This window comes from Microtus oregoni, unplaced genomic scaffold (assembly GCF_018167655.1).
Source record: "Microtus oregoni isolate MIOR12 unplaced genomic scaffold, Mior012 000007F_ref0000211, whole genome shotgun sequence".
NCBI lineage: Eukaryota > Metazoa > Chordata > Mammalia > Rodentia > Cricetidae > Microtus > Microtus oregoni.
Genome location: NW_024543066.1, coordinates 51,868,755 through 51,880,690, shown reverse-complemented (window position 1 = coordinate 51,880,690; position 11,936 = coordinate 51,868,755). Strand labels below are relative to the sequence as shown.

The window sequence follows — 11,936 nt, the reverse complement described above, 5'->3', positions numbered from 1 at the left end:
CTCTCACTTGCTCTGTGCCAGGGCATCTTTGCCTCCCTTCCCCTCTTCTAGGGAGCTAGATTCCCCATCTGTGCCCTCCTGGCACCTGTAGGAACCAGCAGTCCTCCCATCTCTACTTCCTGTCAGATTCTGTGTTTCTGACTGTCCATCTTTCATGTTTGAGCCCCATGCCAGGTAAATAGAACCCCTAAACATTGTCTGAACGGAAATCCCTTATCTCATACCTACTTGGGGATATGTTCCACCAGGCAGGTGCCGGGAGGCTCCCCTCCTTTGTTTAAGACCCCCACCAATTCAGTCCTCAACGCTCACCACTGAAGCTGCTGTTTCCCCTTCTCTCCAGAGGTTTCCAGTGACTCCTTCCAGTGGCCCAATGGGTGCATAGCATGCTACGCAGGGGCTAGCGAGGGAGGAGAAGGAAAGCTGGAATGGGACAGGCTCTCTCTGGTATCAAGTCTTCTAAGACACAGCAGGACCTCACTCTGTTGTTAATATGACAAAAGATTCTCATACAGATTCCTAAGCAGCCAGTGACTGCTGTGGGTTGCCAACTATTGCAGATGCCCTGGACCCTCTCCTGGACCCCTGTCCTTATCTAGGATAAGTACCACTGCTAAAAAATGATGCCTAGCACAGAAATCATCCTTCCTCACAGGTAGACTGGAGTACTTAGGGACTAGAAGATGGAAGAACACTGGAGACCAGTCTCTAAGGTGGAAAGTGGCCTGGGGTGTCCTGTCAGAGTTCTAAGGACAGGGGCTGCCTTCATGCCTACCTCACTCTACACGGCCACAGGCACCAAGGCTGGCTGACACATGGCAGTGGACCCCAGCAGCAGGTGAGGGGGGCGGGTGCCCACCCTCTCCATGGAGGACAGTTGGCTACAGTGAGCCTACGAAGGTGAACTTGTAGGTAAACTTCTCACCTTTGCTCTTGTGCAGGATCCTCTTATGGTAGTAATACCTAGAGAACTGAGAAAAGAAGAGACACAGCGTCTCCTCCATCAGTCTAGCAGGCCCTGGAGAACACCAGCCAGCTTCCCACAGTGAGTGCATATCCCAAGCCTTTCCACAGTGGGAAGCAGCCTGGAGTGCCAGGAACCACAGCCCTTTTCCTTCAACTCTGCCTCTTGTACTGCTGGCCACCTCTTCTCACCTGAGGGCCCGGCTCAGCTTGTCATAGTTCATCTGTGGCTTGCACTTCCTGCGGCCCCAGCGGCGAGCCACTTCATCTGGATCTTTGATGACAAACTCCCCATACTCTCCCTGCTGCCAGGCGATGACATGGCAGAACTCTTCCTTCTGCAGCAGTTCCAGGATGAAGTGCCACAGCTGGATCTGCCGGGAACCTGGCGACGACTCAGGCCCTCCCTAAGTCAACGTTGAGAGCATGGGGGGTGGGGGGATGCAGCGAGCCTCACCTGAGATCTAGTAGTTGGTAGGTGGTCAGGGCGCCTTCTGAGAGACAGTTGTGGTGTATGACATATGAGTTTGGACCTCAGGCCTGCTGAAAGCAAGGGGGAAAATGGAGGTTAGGAAGAAAGAAAAGAGTCCAGGACAGAAAAGGAGCTAAGGCAAGTGTTTCCAAGCCCAACCTGGGGAAGCTCTTGGTTCAGAGGCGACTCCCAGGTGGTGACTGAGGTCAAAGTCTAAGGAGAAAAGGCAAATGGCATGCATCCTGACCCTTAATCTACCAACTATTGCTTTTGGTTGTTTTGAGACAGGTTCTCATGTAATTCAAGCTGAGTCTCACACTACAGAGCTGAAGCTGACCTTGAACTCCTGGCCCTGTTGCCTCCACCCTCTGAGTGTTGAGATTGCTGGCATGCGCCATGACACTTGACCCCCTCCTTCTGGTAACTTTACATTTGAGAAGGTTAGGGATTTTTGTGTTGTTTCCATCAAAGCCCAAAGGCCTGGTGCACAGCTGTCAAGAAGTGATTGACAGAATAAATGAATGCCACTCACTTTCCAGTGGCCTCATTCTTTTGTTGTGCCATTTAAAAAAATGTTACCGCCTTCACTTCTGTCACCCCAAAATTATGTAGGATCTAGTCTTCATTTTGTATTTTTCCTCCAAAGTTGTTGCCTCCTTTCAGGGTAGCTTAGGGTAGCACCCACTTTTAAAATCTCCCAGAGATTGGAGCTGGAGAGAAGGGACAGATTTGAGTGAGTGGACAGATAGATGGACAGCATGAGAAGATGGGACTGAGACTGAAATTTGAAATGAAGGCATGTTTCTCCAGTCTTGTCCATGTGTGTCAGGGAGGTAGAGGCATGTCTGGCTAGGGCCAGGGCTGTATCCAACTGGACCATAGCCCTTTCTGTATTTTCAGCATGGCCATGCTCCAAAGCTCCTGTGGCTGTGAATGCCTTTTAACTCCATTCTCCTCTTGGTGGGAGGGAGCTGCAGCCCCTACCTGGGAGCTTCCCAGGCTGTCTCAAGATTGTAGCCAGCCTGAAAGGAGCCAGCCTACATGTTATAGATACTTTTGTTCCTGGAAAAGGGAGTCTATAGCACTGACAGCCAATGTGGCACCAGGATTCAGGAGTTCTAAAGAGGCAAGTAGTATGGAATCTTCATGAATTTGTGTGTCGTTTTTGTTCACTGTGATGCTAATCTCATATAGTTCTATTTTCAGTTTATCTGCTGTGCAAGTCTGCACTGAATAGTATCTTTTTTGTTTGTTTTGACAACTGTGCTCCCCTTGGAGCTCAGGAACCTTGGCTGTCTTGTTCAGTGCTGGACATTTGAACCACATCCTGGCACGATGCCTTGTATTTGTAGGTGATTAATGAACCATGGGTAAGGAAGAAGGATCTTGCTGGTTTTCGGTGTGTGTTGGGGGAAGCAGTTTTAGAACTATCCTCGGTAAGACAGGCTTGCCCAAGGAGGCTAAGGGAGGAGAGGAGGCATTGAAGCAAACCTGGGTTGAAGAGAGGGAACTGGTGCAAGATGCTGGCTTCTGCTGCCACTAGTGGAATGTGAACAGTGTACAAGAGGACCAGGGAAGGACAGAAGAGAGGGCTACGGAGCAGGATGGGGAGCCTGCTCTTGGGATAGCTCAGGCAAGTTACATGGTCTTAGCTCTGGGACTCCCATGCTGGTGAGTTCAGCATGAAAGAAGTACTGTTCTCATCTAGAACTTAGTAGGTCTGGAGGGCACACAGAGACTGGTGTGCAGCAACCTAATGTCATTCTAGAAAAGACTTAAGAGAGAGAGGGTGACTTGAACAAGGCCCATCTGAGTAGCAACAATCAGTCTTAGAACTGAACCTGCAGTGTTTCCCTAGGACTTGAAAACGTCACCTATAGCTGTGCGTTTCGACTTTAATGAGCATGAAAATTATCTGAAGTCTTTTCAAAATGTGGATCTTGATCACACAGTCTGGCGGGACCTATGGCAACACACATCTGATGTGCTGTGAGCTGTTGTGGCCATGTGTCCCTAAACTGTTTGAGTGTCAGGAACCCCCGGGGCATAGTAGGTCTTAGAGGATTATGGAGCTTTCCCAAGGTCATTCGTAAAGTGAAAGACTGGGAAACAAGACCTCAGATCAAGATTTCTAAGATTCTAGTTGGGCATGGTGTATATGCCTACAAACTCCTGACTCAGGAGGTAGAGGTAGGGAGATCATCACAGGTTGAGGTCAGCTTGGGCTACATAGAGAGTTCTAGGACAACTGGAGTTATACAGTGAGACCCAAAGAAGAGAAGGAGGAGGAAGAGAAGAAAAGAGGGGATCCAGAGCTGTGGACATATAGAGTTAATCACAAGTATAAGTCCCAGAACTAGGCACATTTAGGTTCTCTAGCCCTTGCTTGTGAGAGGGTTATCCTCACACCTTCATGAGAAAAGAATAAAAGGAAGAAGGAAAGAAAGAAAGAATGAATGAATGAATTACACAACTCAGCCATGGAGATAGGCAGACTGCTGATACCTCCTCCTCTACATGAAAAAAGACAAAACAGTTGTGGGTCATGACTTCCCAGAACCTAGAAGGCAGAGGCAGAAGGGTCAAGAGTTCAAGGCCAGCTAAACAGCAAATTCCAGGCCAGTCTGGGCTGTATAAGACCTGTCCCAACAAACAAGAAAAGAGACAAACCAAACACAGCATAAGCAAATGGCTGTCAGAACCCAAATGTGCAGCCAGAATGGAATGCGGCTGGGGACACTGACTTTCCTGGTCTCGATGCAGTAGCTTCCTACCCAGATGGACCATGTTTGTGAGTTGCTCATGAGTCCTCAAGAAGCTTGCCAGTTCTGCGTGTGGGAAACCTTAGTGCTAGGAAGTCCTGCCAACAGTCTCCTGAAATCCTTCCTTTCCTACCTGAGGCCCTGAACTTAGGGAAGTGGAGGCTTCCTTAAGAAGAGCAGCTCTGCCACCACGGACGACAGTGGTCTTTGTCACTTAACCTTAATTCCTCGAGGGTCAGTGTGTATGTGTGTGCATGTGTGTGGAGGTCAGAGGACAATTTTGCTCTGCAAGTGCTTATCTGCTGAGCCATCTAGCTGATCTCTTGTGTCACGAGAACTTTCCTGACTGGGAGCATCCCACTCTGTGCCCTCCGACCTGTTCTCTGGGCCCCAACTCTGGGCCCTTGCTGCACACACAAAGATCGGCCACATTCTATTCACCGCTGTGAGCAACCCTGCAACACCCATGGAGAGATCATCACAGTGGCTGATAGGATGTTAAAATGGACCATAGCCCAGCCTGGAATGACCATCGCGGGTCTCCAAAGCATTGTGTTTCTGAAGGGCTAGAGCAGTACATGATTATCATCATCACCGTCGTTCCGATTCCCAAGAATGCTAATCCCCTTGGCTGGTGTAGGTGTTCGTTACAACACAAGTAGGTTCTAGGTCAGTATTTAAAGAAGCAGTATAGATAACAATACAGAGGAAGGCTTAAGCTGGGCGCAGCTCCAAAGGAAACCTCCCAAGCTGCTTCTCTCTCCACACTTGCAGCTGATGTGAACTGGGACCGCCACGGGTTCAGGATGAGGTGCTGCTCTTGCTGCTAAGTTGCCACTGATTCCTCACAATAACCTTAGAGTTTGGTATTGGCTACATTTTGTAAGCTAAGGAAACAGAGGCTCAAAAAGATTAAGAGACTCACTCAAGATCCTGCCAAGTGGTAGAGCCAGACAGGAGCAGGTCTGTCTGACTCCAGGCGCTGAGATTTAATTGGTCAACTCGGGCAGAAGAGTTGAAACTCTAAGGAAAGAGGCAAGGCTGTCAGGAGGCCCTTGCCCCAAAGGAGACTGTCCAACCAAGCCTGATCTGTGGGCTCTTGACCAGAAAAATTTCAACAGTAGCTCCAGAAAACCAGAGGCCAGTCGTGCAGTGGGTAAAACATGAGAAAGATAGGAAGACACAGACAGGAAGACAGACACATACACACACACATAGAGACAAGGACACATGTACACATATAGACCTATATACATATGCATACAGACACACACAGATACAAACATATAGACACACACAGACTTCTACATACAGACATACACACAGAGACACATACAGACACATACACACAGAAACACACAGAAACACACAGATACACAGAGAGCAACACAACACAAACACTCATGGATGCATTCAAATAGACACACACATAGGGGCACACACAGACACATACATACAGAAACACACAGACACACATAGACACAGATACACACAGACACATACTCAAAGGCACACACAGACAGACACACATTTAGAGACAGACACACACATGTAGAGACACACACACACAGACATACACACACGTGCTAGCATTTGAGCATATATTTATGTAGAAACATACAGTGAAAGTAATTTGAAGTGCTGAATGGGTAGCTCACACTTGTGAACACAGCAGTTGAAAGGCAGAGACAGGAGGTTTGCCCCAAGTTCAAAGCCAGCCTGAGCTACAAAAGAGAGTCTTAGGCCAGCAAAGGTGCCATAGGCAGGCTGTGCCTCAAACAAAACAAATCAGTGAAAGTTATAAAAAGGAAGTCACACTGTCATTGGAACCTTTGAACCTAGGGACCAGTTGGCCAGATGAAATGGACAAAACCTGGGCTTTTTGGTGCTCCACTGAGTCAGCAGAGAGGCCTGCGGATGAGCAAATGTAGTAATAAGGGCGGCGGGGCTGCATCCCCGGCACCCGGCCACCCCCATGGCTAGCTTTACCCAAAATAATTACACGGACACTGTATTCTTTTAAACACTGCTTGGCCCTTTAGCTCTAGCACTTACAGGCTAATTCTCACATCCCGATCAACCCATCTCTAATAATCTGTGAGAATCGGTCTTACCGGGAAGATTCTAGCCTAGTCCATCCTGGGTCGGAGCTTCATGGCGTGTGTCTGCCCAGGAGCAGGGCATGGCGTCTCTCTGAGGCGTCTGCTCCTGAGAGGAGAGCCGTGGAGTCTGAGCTCACTTCCTCTTCCTCCCAGCGTTCTGTTCTGTTTACTCCTCCCACCTATCTTCTAACCAATAAAATGGGACAAGGCAGTTCCTTTATTAGCCAATGACCTTCCTCCATCATTTCCCCTTTTTCGGTTTAAACAAAAAAAGGCTTTAACTTGAACATAGCAAAATTACATATAACAAAACAGTTATCAAGTAAAAGTTACAATAATCTTTATCATAACTAAGGAAAACTATAACTATAACTAACTATTCTTAACTCCATCAAAGACTCCAGAAAGATACAATACTACCTAAGCAAACAAGAAAAAAGCAACTTTTAAAACTCTAGAAATGACAGAGACATCTCGCTACCTGGACAGTCACCCAAAGTTCCTCTGTACCGTTGGGGCATCCATCTTCAGCCTTCAGGCCCATGGTATCCAGCAGACATTTCCATAAATCAGGAAAATTCAAAGTCAGTTCAGTCACTATCTGTTGTGTCCTACAGAATGTCTCGCAGACTCTTTCATGAATCAGGAACCCCGAAAGATCATCTCACCTTAGGCAAGTTCAGTAGTCCTCTCTCCGTGGGTTCTCTGTGTCCAGTTTATGCAATAGTCCAGGCAAGAGCAGTTTCTTGCCCAAATGGCTATCAAACTCCATAAGGTGCCTCTTCGATGCCCATCTTCCTCTTGAAGTAGATTGGTGCTGCCAGGAGCAGAGTGTCTCATTGTCATGAAAAGTCCTCAGTTATTAAAACATTAAATGTCCTATTCTGTAATCTTGGAAAGACATGAAGAATGTCTATCTAAAATATATCTCTATATATCTAGAAAATCTAACTAACATGACTACAAGCTTTACTATTATCGATGATTATCCATTAACAACCTATATTTCTTAATTATACAGTACATATTTAAATGAACTACACAATCACAATACCTTAATCAAAATCAGAAACACTTATATATATAACAAAATTGACCTTAAATCTCTATCAATAAAGCAAAATCTATACTAAAGTAAATTATTCATATCTATATCATATCCTCCTTTAAATGTAAAAGGACGTTTATAAACCATATTTGGGAACACGGGCGCAGTTTTTTCTCTCCAAACTGCTTCCTGCTGAATGGGGGCGTCGTTAATTAGGTCTTTCATGGTATAACCTGTGTGCTAGTTTCATCTTAGTTGGCAGTTGAGCGAAGCAATTTTCTGAAGATGTTCACTGCAACCCTTCAGGAGGGCGTGGTCCATCATACCAAATTGGAATAGAAGAAATAAACAGCATCTCATCCTCTGTGAAAACAAAATAAGAAACTCCTTTCCAAAGCATCATGTCCTTAGCTCCAAATTTCAAAGTCAAGGCATCAAAATATCTATGTTGGATTAGTTTAGCAGCATTTATAAATAAATATCTTTTAGCATCTGTTGCTCCTTCCTCAGCATTTAAATAATTTAAAGAGAGCATAATAGCATACAGTATCAAGATTCTCTGTGTATTTTCCATCTTTGTTCGTTTTATTTTAACCTCTATTTTGTTTATTTTTACTTTTAACTTTTTGCTTTTTGAGATAGGTTCTCTGTATCTTTGACCTGAAGTAACTCTGTAGACCAGGCTGTCCTTGAACTCTCAGAGATCTGCCTGTCTCTGCCTCCCAGGCATTGGGAATAAAGGCGTGTGCTACCACACCTTGAAGTCAAAGAGGTCTATCTCCCTCTGCCTACCAAGTGTTGGGATTAAAGGTGTGTACCACACACAACAACTCTCTTCCTTTTTTTTGTTACTTTAAGAACTTTAAATTTTAGTCTGCATATATTTTTAACACACTTCAAACCATTTAGAAGTTTTCTTTGTCTTTGAATCTCTCTTTACTGTATATCTCTCTTTTTTTGACCACACGAGCCTTTAAATTACTGAGCAATATGGGTAGGATTAAAGGCGTGGCTTTGCCAGCTAGATCCAGTCCATTCCTTAGCTTTCCAGCCTCATGGCTGAGATACCGGCTGTAGGCATGTTTACTGCCATAACTCTATGGCATTTCAAGGTCCCTGCCAGCAAGCGAGATTTAGCAGCCTGTGCTTGCAAACCGCACGAACCGCCTGCGTAAAAGAGTCAGAGTTTGCCCTGGCAGGACAGCCCAGAAAGCCGGCATTTTTAAACGGCACAGCTTTTTTCCTGCTACGGCTGAAAACCGAAAAGCATGCGTTCAGCTTTTCGTCAACACCGTTTAAGTGTTTCGTGGCAGGACCTCTTAATGAGCTGCAGGCTTTGCAGCTAAAGCTGAGTCAGGAAGCCTCTCTTAGATGAGGCGCTTGCTTGCCTCTGGCAAGCAGAGTAGACCCAAGAAATTGTCACTATCAAGAAAACATGGTTTACTCTTTCCCAAGCTTTTTCAGGCTTTCTGTGGATTCAGTTGTCCACGTGGGCGCCAATCTGTAGTAATAAGGGCGGCGGGGCTGCATCCCCGGCACCCGGCCGCCCCCACGGCTAGCTTTACCCAAAATAATTACACGGACACTGTATTCTTTTAAACACTGCTTGGCCCTTTAGCTCTAGCACTTACAGGCTAATTCTCACATCCCGAACAACCCATCTCTAATAATCTGTGAGAATCGGTCTTACCGGGAAGATTCTAGCCTAGTCCATCCTGGGTCGGAGCTTCATGGCGTGTGTCTGCCCAGGAGCAGGGCATGGCGTCTCTCTGAGGCGTCTGCTCCCGAGAGGAGAGCCGTGGAGTCTGAGCTCACTTCCTCTTCCTCCCAGCGTTCTGTTCTGTTTACTCCTCCCACCTATCTTCTAACCAATAAAATGGGACAAGGCAGTTCCTTTATTAGCCAATGACCTTCCTCCATCAAGCAAAGCCACGAGAGGTGGAGAGACACAGACCATAAGCCTGAAAGAGCCAGGCAGTGAGCTGGATCCTGGGCAGTGAGGTCCAGAGTAGGGCCTAGGGGCCAGAAGGGCAAGAGAGAGACAGTCATGGTGACAGCCAGCAGGAGAGACCTCAGAAATCTCAGAGGGCCCAGATATAGAATAGGCTGCTGCTTCCCTCGAGAAAGTCCCCATGATTGGGAACCTCTAATATCCCCCTGGATCTTAGCAGGCAGGGATAGCAGGCTGTGCTGCTATCACTTAAACTGTAAAGGGGGCTGTGACCTTGGGTGTGGCAGCTGGGGACCTTGGTGGGGCAGCCAGCTTCCTTTTGCATCTCTCTATCTCCTTTCCCTTCTCTCCTGGCTGAGGATACTTGGTATCCCCCTCCCCACCTTCCTTGGGAATGGCAACTTCTGGGGAGACTCCCTCAACTCCACCCTCACGGGTCAGATTTCCACCTCGCCTCTGGTGCAGCCCCACCCCTGCGGCCCACCCTGTGGCCACTCATTCTACTCATTCTACCTTCTTTAGGGGCAACAGAGTTGAACAAGTTTTGAATTCCAAACTCAGACATCCTATGCCAGCTCCCATAAGGTTGACGGGAATGGGTAGTTAAGGTTGACGGGAATGGGTAGTTAAAGGTTGACAGGAATGGGTAGTTAAAGGTTGACAGGAATGGGTAGTTAAAGGTTGACAGGAATGGATAGTTAAAGGTTGACAGGAATGGGTAGTTAAAGGTTGACAGGAATGGGTAGTTAAGGTTGACAGGAATGGGTAGTTAAGGTTGACAGGAATGGGTAGTTAAAGGTTGACAGGAATGGGTAGTTAAAGGTTGACAGGAATGGGTAGTTAAAGGTTGACAGGAATGGGTAGTTAAGGTTGACAGGAAAGGGTAGTTAAAGGTTGACAGAAATGGGTAGTTAAGGTTGACAGGAATGGGTAGTTAAAGGTTGACAGGAATGGGTGGTTAAGGTTGACAGATATGGGTAGTTAAGGTTGACAGAAATGGGTAGTTAAGGTTGACAGGAATGGGTAGTTAAAGGTTGACAGGAATGGGTAGTTAAGGTTGACAGGAATGGGTAGTTAAAGGTTGACAGGAATGGGTAGTTAAGGTTGACGGGAATGGGTAGTTAAAGGTTGACAACAGACAAAGAAGCAAACAAAAACCCCACCCTCACAGATGCTCTGGGGAACCAGGACTTAGGAGACTGGGCCATGGCGTGGCTGTCACAGGCTTCAGTCTGGCCCCCACCCCTCCTCTGACTTTCTCAGCTGTCTTCTTCCATCCAGCCTCCCTTCCCAGCCGTGGCCTCCTCTCGTTGGGCTGTTTCTCTGTGCTCTCCCCTCTGCTCTCTCAGCCTCCGTCTCAGCACTCGTCCCTTCTGTGCTGTCCGCCTCGTCACCTTTCTCACCCCTGCTTCTCAGAGGCTGTTTCTTTTCTACACTGCCCAGCACGCCTCTCTCCCCACTGCTTGACTCACTCTTCATAGCCCCCTCAGTTGTGCCCTAGGGAGCCTCCTGAGGACCCCCACCCAACCCTGAAACCCCACCAAGAGCAAGAAATCCCCTGCAGCAGGCAGTGAAGGAGCAGCGTGGCATGGCCCGCACGAGATGACAGTTCTGGCAAACAGTTGAGCTGGGTGAGCTGACTACAGCCCTGGGGTTGGGCGTCAGGCCAGCCAAAAAATCAGGGCAGTAGCAGAGGTAGCAGGCAGCCTCCAGAGCTGAGGTCAGTGACACCTCTGACTCAGCCCCTAGCCACCAAGCCCACGCCAACATCCAGTTCAGACCTCCAGCCCAAGACCTCCAGACCCAAGCTCTTCACCTTCCCTCAGGCCTGAAGCCAGCTCAACTGCTTCTGTGCCTGAGTGTCTATGCCCACGAGGCCCCCCTGCCCTTGGGCAAAGCAGGGCCCACTCAGAAGGGTTTGGGGTGAGCTCAAGACTTTCTGCTGGCATTCTGCCTGCCTCTCTAGCCCACGTCTGTGCTTACTACCATAGGGGTTCTCATGCTCCAGGATTCTTAGTCCTAGTTCTTTGGGAAAGGGTCCTTGGGGGTCTGAATAAGGAAGAGAGGCAGGTGAATGGGGCAGAATTCTCTTGCCCCAGCAGAGAGAGGCATACAGACTCAGGAGGGATCACAGCTCCTCTGTCACCATCTTGGTACTCTCTACCGACTCTGTGAAACTCCAGCTCATCTGCCTCTATCTGCTCCTCTGTGAGCCTCAACGACTGCTCTTTTACCCCCAGCTTTCCCCAGTTCTCCCTGCTCCCAGTGGCAGCCACGAGCTGAGATGAGTCTCCTCTGGATCCCATGGCTAGCCGGGTGAGGAGTTATCTGCTTACCATTTATCCCAGAGTCTGGTCTGTCCTGGAGAGCAGACATTGGACCCCACTGGCCCCCACCTGCAGAGAAGAACCCTTACTACACTAGACTGGTGTGTCTCTGTGCCATTTTCCCAGATGTCAGGTGCTCTCTGCCCTGAGTCACAACTCCGGCTCTGTGCCATTCCTCTGCAGAAAGAAAAATCTTGCCTCTCCTGGGGCCTTGGCTCCTCACTTCCCCCTTCCCAACTGCCCCATAACCAGGGGTACAAAGAGGAGCTCCTGTCAGACGCCAGATCTTCTATGTGCATGCAGTCCGGCTC

General features: G+C 48.1%; 1 pseudogene; it reads right to left on the bottom strand.

The window, feature by feature from the left end:
• Positions 1–301: 301 nt before the first annotated feature.
• LOC121450317 lies at positions 302–11,604 on the bottom strand (annotated as a pseudogene).
• Positions 11,605–11,936: the final 332 nt, after the last annotated feature.